Source organism: Solanum stenotomum, chromosome 12, assembly GCF_019186545.1.
Source record: "Solanum stenotomum isolate F172 chromosome 12, ASM1918654v1, whole genome shotgun sequence".
Taxonomy (NCBI): Eukaryota; Viridiplantae; Streptophyta; class Magnoliopsida; order Solanales; family Solanaceae; genus Solanum; species Solanum stenotomum.
Window position 1 is genome coordinate 25442963 of NC_064293.1, and position 15621 is coordinate 25458583.

Consider the following 15621-nt stretch of genomic DNA (forward strand, 5'->3'; position numbering starts at 1 on the left):
GCAAAGATGCCTCTGCAGGTATAGATTCAATGGCCATAGCTTTCTTCTGTTTCTTTTCCGCTTGGTCTTTAAGATATTCGGCTTCTACGGATACTGGTGGAGGTGGGGGCAGCCAATTCCACATCCTTCTTGCATCTCTAGGCACCCGAGCTCTTTTGCACAATTCAGTGATTAATATTGGGAAAGGGAGAGATGTATGGCTCTTATTTGCATGCATATGGATCTCAGAAGCAACGATCATCCTTAGATTTATCCTGGTTTTCTCCATGATGCATCCAAGACAAGCTGCCTTAGCAAGGCGAAGGATTGATTCATTATGTGATGGCATAATTGTGCTGCTGATAAATCGAACCAGTATCGTGCAGCTATGTTCACATCTTTCTTCTCAATCGGAACTCCTTCTGCTAACCATTTTGGAGCATTATCATCTGAGACTAGTGGAGCTAACCGTTTTTTCATCGTATCCAGCTTATTTGTTCTAATAAAGTGTTGGCAGTGATCATTAATCTTATCGGACATACCCAAGGCTGTGCTGATAGCCTCACTGTCACAAGCTACCTTCCTTTCTCTGACAACCACGTAGTCAACTGCTTTGAAAGACGAGACTAGCCTCTTCCGTTGAGGTACCAATGCATTGTATGCATTGTAAAATTCTTGGACCCAACTTGGTATGTAAGAGCTACGGGGTTTTGTGAAGATTTGGAATTTGTGATATTTCAGGAACTCTATTATCTCAGGATACATATCGATCACCCTATCTATGGACAGCCATTTTTCCTCAATGATCGTTCTCATCCCCTCAGACTTCAGTTTATTCGTTGATTTAGTTGGGGGGGCCTTGTACTAGATGTGCCAGTACTATTGTCTGCTCTGAAATTGGAGGAGCCGAAGTGGTGGATCGAGAATTTTTTATCTGAGATGGGTCGTGTAACTATTTAGATCGTAATCCATTCCTCTATGCCTCCATCAATTCATCTTCATCTGAAACCATACTCTCACAGTCATATGTTTTTGGGTCATTAGTGTAAAATCCAGTGTTGTCGGAGCTTGTATCTGATCGCTCAACGGTTTTGTCCTTTCCCTTACCTTTCCCATCAGTTGTAGAGAGTTTAGTCATATCTGCAAAAGATTGGGAAGAGTTAGGAGAAACATCAGGTAGAAGCACAGGGAATTTTCTGCAAGAAGACTCGCCAAGTAGATCGGTGAGTCCCCGAACCTCTTCGGCGAGCAATGATTTTTCCGCCGAAAAATATAGTGCATAAGGGTCTCAAGGGTGCAAATTAAGAGCGGTAAAGAGTACTTTCAGCGATTCGACGAGTGCCTTTTGCGAAGGAAAGCATCTCGCTGAAAGTTATAAACTTAAACCATAACTAAACACGAGTTAAACGCGAGATGAAGAGAATAGGCGAACCGCCAAGTAATTCGGCAAGCTAGACTCAGCTCGCCAAATGGCCTAACGTGCCCATTTTCAATCCACCTTCTCAAATTCAGTCCCACAAACCCCGAAAACAAAATCAAAGCATGCACTAACGAAATTCAAACAAGACTCTTACTACCCATCATCCCGGGATACTCAATTTTTTCTCGAATTTGCCGTATTTGGCCATTCGACGATATTGGCTCCTAAGAGCAGTGTTACTCGCTCTGTCGTTGAGCAATTCTCGTTGCTTAGCACGAACAATAGCTACTCAGACTTCACCCAATCAATCTAACCATCACGCAAGAACAACCCAATTCAATTTCATTCATTTAAGCCACACAAATTAAGAGCATTTGATGATCAAATTAATACGGGTAAAATTTTCAGATTTAAGTAGGCATTTAGGCATTCTAATCCTATAAGAGAGTCCCAGTACACATCAATAAGATACAATCATTGAAAAGGAATATAAACTATTAGAAAATAAACTTGGGGTTCAGAGAACTAACCTTTTGTGCCGATTAAAATGTGATTGAAAAGCTAGGCAGCAAAGAAATCCACTTCCTAGCACAAATCAACTAACCAAAACTATTATAATGCTAAAATAGGGGAAATACTACCTTGGTGCAGTTTGTGAAGATTAAGAGCAAGGGAAAGTGAAGGAATTAAAATTCTAGGACGTTTGGCCATTATAAACCATTCGGTTCGTGCCCTTTCTGCGACGTTAGTCGCACTCGCCTATCCAGTCGGGGACCCGCCGAGTGGTCATGGCTCGCCGAACTTTACAGAACCTTCAGTCAATGTGAGTGTTCAAACAGCGGTCTTCATCGTGATCGCCGACCTGTTCGGCGATTTGCTGAATGGAACTATTAACTCGCCAAATGCAACTTTCATACGCTCTCCACACTTTAACATGTACATTCAACACACCGCTATTTCTAAAACAACAATAAAGCATTTAAAAAGTTTTTGGGTTTCTTCCCAAATATCGCATTAGTTAACATCGTGGCACGGCGTATGTTAGCTCTCAAATTCCATTTTTGGGGTTAGCTGTAGTATCACTAGGCAACCTCTTGTTTTGTTGCGAGTGTAGATCGGGTGACACATGACCCATAAGGTTCTCGAGCAGCTGGATAGTTCTGGATGGAGACCAAATCAATCGCTTCATCCCTTCAATGTCTTCCTTTATTTCTTCCAACTTTCTATCTTGCTCAGTCACCTTGTGGATAATGATTGAGAGCATAACCTCAAGGAGTTTAACCTCATTGTCCTTAGGACTTCTTCGCTTATTAGGAGGGATGTATGTATCCTCCCTTTTGTATCGGACTTCAATCTTCACCATCTTTTTGGCCAACTCATCCATCCGAGTCATTAGGGCGGCCAATATGAAGTTGTTTTCTACCTCTTGGTGCGTTTCAACCATTTAACTAAGCAGTTGGGCTGCTATCACATATGACTATTTTGCAAGAACTCCCGGAATGAGTTGGTCGACCAACCTCTTGTTTCTGAGGCCAAGACTTCTGTAGAAACAGTCTAGGAGTGCCATGTCAGGAATGTTATGAGTTGGGCATTGAGTGATCAGTACATTAAACCATTTCCAAGACTTGTGGATCTGTTCACCTTCCAATTGCTTGAAGGTGAGGATACAATCCCGGTACATCATTACCTCTAATGGAGGAAACTCTATTAGCTTCTGAGTACTGCTCACCATGCTTGCTTCCTCTGTTTGGATGCAGACAAACCAACAAAACAAACCTAAATATTAAGTTAGTAAACTACAACTAAGAAGAACAAAAATTCTATTAATCAAAAAAAATTCTCAAATAACACCACTTCCCAGCTGCGGCGCCATTTTGATGTTTTGCGTAATCAAGGACACAACTTCCAATGCAAGTGTCTACGATCGTGTAATAGTATAATAACCCAACCAAGGGTTGGGATCGTCCCAAGAGAGTGATTTAGAGAATTTATAGAAAAATAAAATATAGTTCTAACTAGTCGTAGCTAAAGATATTAACGAGTAAAAATATTGTAAATTGAAAAGGGGGGACACAAGAGTATCAATTTAACAATAGGGGGGGGGGGGGGGTCACAAGTAAGTAAAAACAACAAAATCAACAAGGGTTTATAAGTAATGAGAGGGAATCCTTGGGATGTGACGGGAATACGGGTTAATCTAGATTATTGGGTACATGCTTTCGATAGAAAGTTTATAGAGTAATAGTGACTAGGCTAAGCTTTATGTGGGAATAAATTCTCTCTATCGCAACTTATCCCGTTTCAAATGGGTTCCTCTCGGACACCCACTTGCTGCATGAAAACCATCCTACATCTTACCCTACTCACTCTCTCGAGTCGAGTGTTAGAATATGGGACTAGGTTTCACTCTCTCAAGCTGAACCTCATGTCGACCCACTCTTTAGGCCATAAACCTAGTAGTCTTGATTTCGCAACTTCTCTCTCGAGCAAGCTGAAAACAAATAAATAAACTTGTATTTACAACTACAAATTTGTTAAATTCATACACAACTACTAGACGAAATCACCATTAAACTACATCTAATCTATTAGCAAGCAAGACCCAACAACAATTTTAATCCATATTCACTAAATCACACCTCAAGAATTGGGGTTTTTAGCCACACATCAAGAGATAGAAATTTATACCTAAATGTGGTTGCATTCAAATGGGTGTGAAGATTTAAGTCTTGTTACAGGCCAAGAATGAAGAATCCAAGTGACCCAACTCCAAATCTTGAAGATAAAACCCTCTTCTTCTTCAAGTCTCCAAAACCGTCTCAAGCTTAGAGTAAACATATCTAAAAGTACTATTCCATGTGAAAATTATAATAATGGTTCCACCCTTAAAACTAAAACTCTAAATAGTATTTATAGTTATTACAGATTTATGTTGCAGCGGATTTTTCGGCGTCATTAGTCGGAATCGCCAATCAACTCCGCAATTCTCCCTTTGTTGTAGTTCACCGCCGTCTTGTACTAGCCTTCAGCATCGTCGTGCTCTGGGTCATTGGGCGACATGGTACCGCTTCGCGGAACTTCTCAGCGATGCGCCGACTGCTCCATTTTTCCGCTGACTTGATCCTTTCCTTTTTGGCTCAGCACACTAGAACAAAAGGCGACATAAGAACCTACGGCGACTCACCAAGTAGACTCGGTGATCCCCAGGCCTACATTTCTTCGTTCTCTCAGCCTTTTCATTCCTTTTTGTGACGTAGTGTCCATGCTTTCCTTGAAACTTCAAATACCTAAAAATTAAAGGTTTTCATCATATATTGAGATAAAATAAGCATCTGAGGACACAATTTCTATTAAAATATAGCCCTGAATGAGTCCAATTTGTGGACTCATCAAAATACCCTTGTATTTAACAAATATAATTTGTTTAATAATGATTTTTGAGAAGTTATAAACGTTTTTATTTGGGCTATAACCTGAACTGGAGAAGTGCTGAAGTTTTGCACTTCCTGAGCTTATAAAGATTTCTTCATAATATGACTGAGTTTTGTATGACTCACCCGAATAAAATACTCCATTGATTAGATACCTTTGGAATATCTTCCATGGTTCATTTTTTCTCTGAAGTTCAGAGTTTTCTAAAAGAAATATCATTTCTTTTTTCTGTAATTTTCATAGGATTTGATATCATCAGTATCCTCTTTGGTGATGGAAGACAAAGTATATTTTTGCTTTTGAGCGGCCAAGTATGCCTGCATGTGACCGTATAACGGCTGTCTTCTTGAATGATTTCCAAATTAACATATTACTTTGAACTGGATGAACATTCTTCCTGGGAAGAAATCTTCTTATTTATCAAAGTTCTTCTTCCCATTTGTATGACCGGGGAGTTTGATGAGGATATGTATGACAATCCTTGATAAGATTGTGAATTAGTTGTGGATCCATATGACGGTCCTTGGGATGATATTCCCCTTCCCCTGCCTTTCGCACAATCCATGGTGGATCCATCCTGCATATATAATAATTTTTAATCATTCAGAGTAATAAACGGTCAGATCATCTCTGACTTCTTCTGAATAATCATGTATAGAAAAAACAAAATCTTCTTCTATAATGTCATTAATAAGCTTTTCAATAATAAGACCCTTCAGATCTCTTGGTAATATAATTACCTTCAGAATAGTAATGAGAGTTCTTGTATTGAAAAAGGCTTCATAAAACATTTTATTGAAGGTATTCTCTGGATAAGAAATCCGATCAGGAATTATCAACTCCCTTTTTATATTGAATTTCAAAATCAAAAGGGGCTAATTGAGCTTGCCACCTTGCAAATATTAATTTTGAAGCATCACGCTTAAAATCTTTATTAAATATATATTTGACGGATTGAGCATCAATTTTTATTAAAAATTTTGATTATATAAATCATCCTGAAACTTCAATACACATTTTACAATGGTTATCTTTTCATGGGACATAGTAGCATATTTTTACTGGGCCTCACTCCATTTTCCAGAATGAAATCTGATAAGATATTCATTTTTATCATTGCCATTTATTTGTTTCAATATCCCACCATAACCAATATTAGACGTATTTGTCTCAATAATTTTTTGCCAAGCAGGGTTAGCAAGAGTTAAGCAAGGTAAGGATTGAACTTGAAGTTAAATATCCTTCACCAAAGTGGTATGATTATCAGTCCAAGGTGATTTATAATTCTTCTTCAGTCTGTCATATAAAGGGGCCAAATCTAAACAAAGGTTTTTATAAAAAGGGATATGTAATTTAAGCTTCCCAAGAACCTTTGCAATTGAGTTCTATCAGTGATAACATCAGGGAACTTTGATGCAAATTCAATAGATCTTTGAATAGGGGTAACTTTCCCTTGACAAATATGATGTCCTAGAAATCGAACATCAGTTTGGAATAAACTCATTTTGGTTTAGAGATGACTAAACCATTTTGTGTAACATTTTTTTTAAAATATCAAGATGCTTAATATGCATTTCAAATGTTTAGAGAATACTATAATATCATCTATATAAACAATGATAAAATCCAAATATGGATTAAAAATATCATTTATGATTTTCTGAATTTCAGATAGGGCATTTTTCAAAACAAATGGCATGACATTCCATTCATATTGTCCAAAGGGGACATTAAAAGTTGTTCTATAAGCATGCTCTTTAAATATTTGAATCTGCCAATATCTTGATTATAAATCAAATTTTGAAAATATATTGGCATCGTATAATCTAGATAATAAATCTCTTTTATTTGGAATAGGATAGCTAATACATTTTAAATATTTGTTTAAACGTTTATAATTAATAACCAATCTAGGGACACATCGTTCCCTTTCAGCAGCATTATTAACATAAAAGGTTGTGCAAGACCAATGGGATTTAGAAGGTTTAATCAAATCCTTTTACAAAAGATTATCAATCACAGTTTTGCAAAATTCTACTAACTTAGCGTTCATTTGACAGGGCCGAGATTTAGTAGGGATATCATCTTAAGAAAATTTTTCTTCATATGGAAGAGTCACAATGTGCCTTTTTCTATTCCAAAAAGCACTGGGGTGATCAGCACAAATATCGACGGCAATTTGTTCATAAATTAATTTAATTTTTTCCTTCACTTTAGCCTATTTCAGAGAATCAAATATATTCATACTGAATAATTCTAACAGTAAAGAATCTATATGATTCTTCTTCATATCAATCAAAGCATTAATATCTCTGGTTACTGGATCTGTAACAAAAGAATAACTTATTTCATTATCTTTATAAGTGGCAGAAAATATTTTTGACTTAATGTCTGTAAATGGATAAATAGCTTTTATAAACGGGGTTCCAAGTATGATTGGAGGATATAATTGATTCTTGACTAGAAAGAAGAAATGAGGAATGCAGACTGTATTCTGGCAAATTTTTGTATTAGGCAATTTATACTTTATATCTAAAACATGTCCTGATGTAGACTTAACCATATGAGTAGTTTTTTTGAAAATATTGTGTAGGTACTAAGCCTTCTTGAATACAGCTAACATCTACACCACTATCAATCATGGCAATGTTAGTGATCTAAAAAATTTTATCAATCAAAATAGTACATTTAACATACCATTTATGAGTAGTAATAATTTGCATCATTCCCAAGAACATATCCCTTATGCGGTCAAGATTAATAGTAAATCTATGATCACAAATCAATTGGTTTTGCTTTAGAGATTTGATCTCTCTTTTAAATTCTCAACTTCATTCTTTAAATCATCGAAAGAAAAGTCTCTTTCAAGAAAAGCGTTCTTTTTTATAAGATGATCATCAACCTCTTTAAAAGAATAAGGAGCTGAATATTCAAAATCATTTAAATCATTCTTCTTGTTTTCAAAAGGTTTAGAAGAACTTGAACTAGCTTCTTTAGAAGTAGCCAGACTAATGATTTTTTCTCGAAGTTGGTTATCAGTAACTTCCTTTAAAATTTCAATCACATGCATTATCAGAAGTGATAGTGTTCATATAGAAGTCTTGAAATTGAGATTGAAGTTTATAAATTTCATCATCTTCACAAGTACAAGTATCACCCTTACAAGTGGTGCAAGGGTTATCACAATTTTATCATTGTCAGATGCATTAAGAAGTTCAATATTAGAACCATATTCATAATAATAATCATCCTCAGATCCTGAGGTGTATAACAAGCCATAGACCTTATCATAGGTCACTTCATCAAGTTCTAAAGTTTTTAACTTATTGAACCTACAATTAGGGGCTATATGGCCAAGTTGTCCACACTTGTAACATGTTACCTTGGAAAGATCTCTTCCCGGTCTATATTTGGTAAATCTATGAGATCTACGATAGCTTTTTCTAGCTTCGCATTCATCCTTAGACCTACGTCTAGATCTTCTTTTCTTATGGAAACCTTCAGATCTCGAGGACTTACAATACATGTTCTTATTGCTACTTTTAGCAGAAGGATCGGGTTGACCGAACTGGGTGCAAAAGTCTCCTAATTGAGATCTATCTTTAAGCTTATCCATTTTAAGTTGTCTGGACATCTGTAGTTCATTGCACAAGTTCAAACTTTCTTGTGTGCAAGTTCCTATAAGCTTACCATACTACCTCTTAGAACTTTTCGAACTCTTTCGGCAAATAAAGGTGGAAAGCCATCTATAAACTTAGCTTTCCAATGTTCAACTTTATTTTCGAGTAATTCCATAACCCTACTAAGGAAAGTGTCTTTGTACCATCTAAAATTTCCTAAGGTCTAACATCTCAAACCTTTGAGGAGAGTAGGGATAGTCTCATGTTTATTGTTAAATCTACCATTAAAATGCTCTAAAATAGTGAGAACAAGGGGATAAACATCATCTTCTCAGAAGAGTCTCTTTCAGGAAAAGCATTATTTTTTATAAGACGATTATCAACCTCTTTTAAAGAATAAGGTGCTGAATATTCAAAATCATTTAAATCATTCTTCTTGTTTTCAAAAGTTTTAGAAGAACTTCCCACTTAATAGGTCTCCCAGTGGTGACCTTGGACCTTGCAAAATTGGTTTCTACCAGAATAGTTTGATCAGATGTATCATATAATTTATATCTAGGATTAAGAGTAGATAACAATTTGAAATAAATCTATAAGATAAACTTATTAGTTCTGAACCAGGCACATAATTATAACCAAGAGTTTTAACATTTAATGTTAAAGCATCAACTATATTAACATCAGTAAGAGATAACTGCAAATTTGGTTGAGTATTAAAATATACGGGACCATAGGCCACCGTAGATTCAATTCAACCCATAAGAGATTGTCTAAAATTTAAATTTCTAGTGTATCTTAAAGCTGCTAAAAATGTTTCAGGTAACCTTTTAAGGGTTAGAGGCTTAAAAGCGATCTGAACCATACCAATATGCAGGTAGTTATACTGATTTTTATAAAGATTAATATCTCACTCGTTTAACAATAGAATAGTCTGTTCAGACGAATTCAAAGCTAAAGATTGCTCTGTAATTTTAATCAATTATTTAGAAGACAGTTTATCAAACCAACCATAATCATAAATATTTTAATCGGACCTTTAGGAATAGTCCATTTGTTTTAACAAATCAAGGTTTTAAGGTACATCAACCTCTTCAAGTCCACTACCTTTAGTACAAGTTTCTCCAGGATCCATAAGCCTATTGATTTATCGCAAGATTTTGCAGGTAAAATGGAAACTACGAGTGATTATAAAAATCAAGTTTCCTCGGATTTTAATAAGCTCAGGGGTTATCCCAAAAAAAATAGTGGTTATGCTTCTAAACCAAGAATGAATACTTATTATTATCCCCGTCCTACTCCTCAAGATGTTTTTATAGAGGAACGAGACTGGAATCAGACTAATAAGTCTTATAGTGGTTCTGAAATTTATGAATGAAATCTTGATGGTTTGACTAATAGACAGTTAACTATTCTTGTGCATAGAATGCTTATGTATGCAACTATCTGTAAAAGTGTTAAAAACACAAATAGGACCATTTGCAACATGATTGTTGCAGGTTTTATTGGCCAACTTCGAGGCTGGTGGGATAATAATCTAAATGTGGAAGAGAAAGCCTCTATTATAAATGTGGTGTCTATTGATGATTGCATTGATGATCTTGGCATGGCTCTAGTCAGAAATAGAGAAAATGTTGTTTATACCCTTGTTCTCACTATTTTAGAGCATTTTAATGGTAGATTTACCAATCAGCATGACTTTCCTTAGTAGAGTTATGGAATTATTGGAAAATAAAGTTGAGCATTGGAAAGCCAAGTTTATAGATGGCCTTCCCCTTTTAACTGCTCATAAGTGAAGGAAAAAATTAAATTAATTTCTGAACAAATTGTCGTTGATATTTGTGCTGATCACCCCAGTGCTTTTTGGAATAGAAAAAGGCACATTGTGACTCTTCCATATGAAGAAAGCTTTTCTGAAGATGCTATCCCTACTAAATCTCGACCCTGTCAAATGAACGCTGAGTTAGTAGAATTTTGCAAAAATGAGATTGTTAATCTTTTGCAAAAGGGTTTGATTAAACCTTCTAAATACCCTTAGTCTTGCACAGCTTTTTATGTTAATAATGCTACTGAAAGGGAACGAGGTGTCCCTAGACTAGTTATTAATTATAAAGCTTTAAACAAATATTTAAAATGGATTAGGTATCATATTCCAAACAAAAGAGATTTATTATCTAGATTATACGATGCCAATATATTTTCAAAATTTGATTCAAAATCAGGATATTGGAAGATTCAAAAATTTAAAGAGCATGTTTATAGAACAGCTTTTAAAGTCCCGTTTGTACAATATGAATGGAATGTCATGCCATTTGGTTTGAAAAATGCCCCATTTGATTTCAAAAAATCATGAATGTTATTTTTAATCCATATTTGGATTTTATCATTGTTTATATTGATGATATTTTAGTATTCTCTAAAACATTTGAAATGTATATTAAGCATCTTGATATTTTTAAGAAAATTGTTATACAAAATGGTTTAGTCATCTCAAAACCAAAAATGAGTTTATTCCAAACTTATGTTCGATTTCTAGGACATCATATTTTTCAAGGGAAAGTTACCCCTATTCAAAGATCTATTGAATTTGCATCAAAGTTTCCTGATGTTATAACTGATAGAACTCAATTGCAAAGGTTAATGAGAAGCTTAAATTACATATCCCCTCTTTATATAAACCTTTCTCGAGATTTGGTCCCTTTATATGACAGGCTGAAGAAGAATTATAAATCACCTTGGACTGATAGTCATACCACTTTGGTAAAGGATATTAAACTTCAAGTTCAATCCTTACTTTGCTTAACTCTTGCTAACCCAGCTTGGCAAAAAATTATTGAGACAGATGCGTCTAATATTGGTTATGGTGGGATATTGAAACAAATAAATCTCAATGATAAAAATAAATATCTTATCAGATTTCAATCTGGAAAATGGATTGAGGCCCAGAAAATATATGCTATTGTGGCCCATGAAATGCTAATCATTGTTAAATGTGTATTGAAGTTTACGGATGATTTATATAATCAAAAGTTTTTGATTAAAACTGATGCTCAATCCGTCATATATATATTTAATAAATATTTTAAGCACGATGCTTCAAAATTAATATTTGAAAGGTAGCAAGCTCAGTTATCCCCTTTTGATTTTGAAATCCAATATAAAAAGGGAGTTGATAATTCCTTAGCGGATTTTTTATCCAGAGAATACCTTCAATAAAATGTTTTACGAAGCCTTTTTTGATTAAAAGAACTCTCATTACTATTCTGAAGATAATTATATTACCAAGAGATCTGAAGGGTCATATTATTGGAGAAACTTATTAATGACATTATAGAAGAAGATTTTGTTTTTCTATACATAATCATTCAGAATTTGATTTTTCTATACATGATTATTCAGAAGAAGTCAGAGATGATCTGACTGATTATTACTCTGAATGATTAAAGATTGTTATATATGCAGGATGGATCCACCATGGATTCATGCTAAAGGCAAGAGAAGATCAGCCCCAGATCATCCCAAGGACTGTCATACGGATCCACAACTAATTCACAATCTTATCAAGGATCATCATACAGATCCTCATCAAATTCCCCGATCATACAAATGGGAAGAAGAACTTTGATAAATAAGAAAATTTCTTCCCAGGAAGAATCTTCATCAAGTTCAAAGCAATCTGTTAATTTGGAAGACATTCTAGAAGACAGTCTGTTATATGGTCAAATGCAGGCATACTTTGCCACTCAAAAGCAAAAAGATACTTTTGCTTCCATCACCAAAGAGGATACTAATGATATCAAATCCTACGAAAAATTACTGAAAAAAATGATATTTCTTTTAGAAAACTCTGAACTTCAGAGAAAAAATGAACCATGGAAGATATTCCAAAGGTATCTAATCAATGGATTATATTATTCGGGTGATTCATACAAACCTCGGTCATGTTATGAAGAAATCTTGATAAGCTCAGGAAGTGCAGAACTTCAACACTTCTCCGGTTCACGTTATAGCCCAACTAGGAACGTTTATAACTTCTCAAAAATCATTATTAAACAGATTATATCTGTTGAAGACGGGTATTTCTACCATGAAAGAGAGGCATATAAGCCTCAACAATACTCTAATGAATTTCACGTATTGGGATTATATCCAAGCATTTGATAAAGTGCTTTATTATAATAATGACAAACATAAATACATTTGGTTTATAAACGTGTGCGCAAAGATATTTTGAGAATCAATCCCAAATTGGTTTATAAATTGGTGGGCATACCACGGTCCTACAGTTCAAATTTTACCAGAATAATTCCTCAAATTATACAAAGAATGGACCAAAGTGTCACCAGACCAGAACAAATTGTATGTTTATTGATTTTCGGTCATTTTGGGGCATTTACGTAATATTCGGCCATTTTCAGGCAGTTATAAAAAAAAGTAAAGTTTTGTTTTGTTATTCTTCATGATATTCTAAGGTCATTGGTGCAAGTCGAAATTTTTTTGAGGCGATATTTGTATTGCTTATGTGTATTTCTTGAATTTTCAGCCATTTATGTAATATTCGGCCATTTTCGGACAGTTACGAAAAGAAGTAAAGTTTTGTTTTATTATTCTTCACGAAATTCAAAGGTCATTGGTGCTAGTCAAAAAAAAATTAAGGCGTTTTTGGTATTGTTTATGTGTGTTTCTTGATTTTTTGACCATTTTGGGGTACTTTCGTAAAATTTGGCCATTTTTCGGGCAATTACGAGAAGAACTAAAGTTTTGTTCTGTAATTCGTCAAGATATTCTAAGATCATTGGTGCAACTCAAAAAACTATTGAGGTGATTTTTGTATTGCTTATGTTCATTTTCGGCTATTTTCGGACAGTTACGAAAAGAAGTAAAGTTTTGTTCTGTTATTTGTCACGATATTCTACAGTTATTGGTGCAGGTTGAAATTTTTTTGAGGCATTTTTTGTATTGTTTGTGTGTTTCTTGATTTTTCGGCCATATTGGGGTATTTACATAATATTCTGCCATTTTCGGGCAGTCCGAAAAGAAGTAAAGTTTTTTTCTGTTATTCCTCACGATATTCAAAGGTCATTGGTGCTAGTCGAAATTTTTTAAGGTATTTTTTGTATTGTTTATATGTGTTTCATTAATTTTCGGCCAATTTGGGGCATTTACGTAACAAGCGGCCATTTTCGAGCAGTTACGAAAAGAAGTTCTGTTCTATAATTCATCACGATATTTTAAGGTCATTGGTGCAAGTTGAATTTTTTTGAGGCATTTTTTGGTATTGTTTATGTGTGCTTCTTGATTTTTTGGCCATTTTGGGGTATTTTCGTAAAATTTGGCCATTTTTTGGGCAATTACAAAAAGAACTAAGTTTTGTTCTATAATTCATCAAGATATTCTAAGATCATTGGTGCAAGTAAAAAAAAATTGAGGCGATTTTTGTATTGCTTATGTGTATTTCTTGAATTTTCGACAATTTATATAATATTCGGCCATTTTCGGACAGTTACGAAAAGAAGTAAAGTTTTATTCTGTTATTCGTCACGATATTCTACGGTCATTGGTGCAGGTCGAAATTTTTTTGAGGCATTTTTTGTATTGTTTGTGCGTTTCTTGATTTTTCAGCCATATTGGGGCATTTACGTAATATTCGGCCATTTTCGGGCAGTCCAAGAAGAAGTAAAGTTTTGTTCTGTTATTCTTCATGATATTCAAAGGTCATTGGTGGTAGTCGAAATTTTTTAAGGCATTGTTTGTATTGTTTATATGTGTTTCTTTATTTTTCTGCCATTTTGGGGAATTTACATATAATTCGGCCATTTTTTGGCAGTTACGAAAAGAAGTAAATTTTTGTTCTGTAATTCGTCACGATAAGGTCATTGGTGCAAGTCAAAAAAAATTTTAGGCATTTTTGGTATTGTTTATTTGTGTTTCTTGATTTTTCGGCCATTTTGGGGAATTTTCGTAATATTCTGCCATTTTTCAGACAATTACGAAAAGAAGTAAAGTTTTGTTCTACTATTCATCGAGCTATTCCATGATCATCGGTGCAAGTCAAAATTCTTTTGAGGCATTTTTTGTATAGATTATGCGTGTTTCTTGATTTTTCGGCCTTTTTGAGGCATTTACGTATTATTCGGCCATTTTCATTCAGTTTTGAAAAAAGTAAAGTGTTGTTCTGTTAGTCATCACGATATTCTAAGGTCATTGGTGCAAGTCAAAAAATCTTTGAAGCATTTTTTGTATTATTTATGTGTGTTTCTGGATTTTTCGACCATATTGGGTAATTTACGTAATATTCGGTCATTTTCGGGCAGTTACATGATATATTGTGAGTTTACGGTATTTCTAATACATTTCACTTACAAGTTGTGTGTGTCTAGGGCCTGTTTGTATTGGTTTTTATGTGTTTTTATCATATTTTGCAGGAAAGATGTTCAGGCGCGGAAGTATAGAGACAGCCGAAAGAAATGCAGAAAAGGGGATTCACGAAGGTGATCTACGGACCGTAGGTCCATTGACGGTCCGTAGGTTGTGACCTTAGATCAGCAGGCAAGGTATGGAAGACAAATTAGGGAAATCTGACCAAGTGTGGAACCACGGTGGCAATTGACGGTCTGTAGATTGATCTACGGACCGTACTGTTGATCCGTAGATTGATACCGCGAGGGTTCCAGTACCTGATTTTTTGAAGATTCTAAGTGTGGAGATACGAACGGGATTGACGGACCGTAGATTGATCTACGGTCCGTACTGCAAGTCCGTTGTTTGCTTCAGAGAAGCTGATTTTTTGGAAGCTGAAATATTTTCTAAGTCTTGGCTGACGGAAGGGATTTACGGACCGTAGATCCATTGACGGTCCATAAGTCAGTCTCGTGGAATGAAGACGAGACGCGTGCCTGAACAAACTTTCTTTAATTTGTTTCCCTTTTTATTTAGGCTTTTTTTTCTATAAATAGGGCATGAAAACCTCGTTTAGAGGGGTTAGACATTATTTTTCTAGTTTTACTTTGTGACTTGTGAAATTAATTCAAAAACCTAGCAATTATTGATTTCCTAAGTTCGTTTTGAAGATTTTGGCTTCGCAATTCAAGTTGAATTTCTGGGTTTATTATTCTCTTTACGTAAGTTCATGATTTCTTCATCTAAAACTATGAATTGTGTTCTTGCTAATAT